This window comes from Silene latifolia, unplaced genomic scaffold (assembly GCF_048544455.1).
Source record: "Silene latifolia isolate original U9 population unplaced genomic scaffold, ASM4854445v1 chrun_scaffold_16, whole genome shotgun sequence".
NCBI lineage: Eukaryota > Viridiplantae > Streptophyta > Magnoliopsida > Caryophyllales > Caryophyllaceae > Silene > Silene latifolia.
In genome coordinates this window covers 7,494,902-7,495,674 of record NW_027413123.1, presented here as the reverse complement: position 1 = coordinate 7,495,674, position 773 = coordinate 7,494,902, and the positions used below count along the sequence as shown (strand labels likewise).

At 45.8% G+C, this 773-nt stretch overlaps 1 non-coding gene across 1 annotated transcript; it reads right to left on the bottom strand.

Moving 5' to 3' along the window:
* Positions 1 to 206: 206 nt before the first annotated feature.
* Positions 207 to 313, bottom strand: LOC141637333 (small nucleolar RNA R71). Its single transcript, XR_012541719.1, has one exon. It is a non-coding gene; the product is annotated as a small nucleolar RNA R71 (small nucleolar RNA).
* Positions 314 to 773: the final 460 nt, after the last annotated feature.

Sequence of the window (773 nt, the reverse complement as noted above, 5' to 3'; positions counted from 1 at the left end):
ATAGAGACCTTCATCGATTATTGCTGCTCCATACCGCCACCAACTGGCGTGACCCCGGATCAGATAAAAGAAACCATGTTTATCTTCTCACTCCGCGATGCTGCAAGGGAGTGGTATAGGATCTGGACCGGGCCTCATGGGATAATCGATCGAATTCGCTAGCTTTAGCATTTTACAAGAAGTACTTTTCTGCATCGAAGACTATTGCCATTAGAGCTCAGATCACGAGCTTTAAACAAGGGCCTGATGAGAACTTTCATGAAGCATGGGTCCGTTTCAAGAAGTTGGTGCAAACCATTCCGCATCATGGGTTCGAGAAGTGGAGTCTTTGTAATCAGTTCTATAATGGGTCATCGACGATCGAGAGCTATTTTGGATCTTTGCAGCTAATGGCCGATTTGCAGAGAACATGGGAGAGACTAAGGGGTGGAAGATCATTGATGATTTGGCCACCTATAGGGCTGAATATGGGAACTCCAGAGGCAATCAAAGAAGAGCTGCTGAATCTGCTTCTGTCGCTACACTAGAAGCTCTTACTGCGAGATTTGACAAATATGAGTTGGGAGGAGTTTCCAAAGGAGGGATGTATCAGGTAAATGCTGTTTCAGACGGTCCTTTCGTCTGTAGAAGATGTGGAGGAGAGGGACATGTTTCAGATCATTGTCCCAACTCCTATGAGTCTTGTGCTGCCTTTCAACATTACAGGCAGAACAACACTTATTACGAGCCGAACGTCCATCCCAATTTGAGGTGGAGTAGTCAGAATGTGCTCA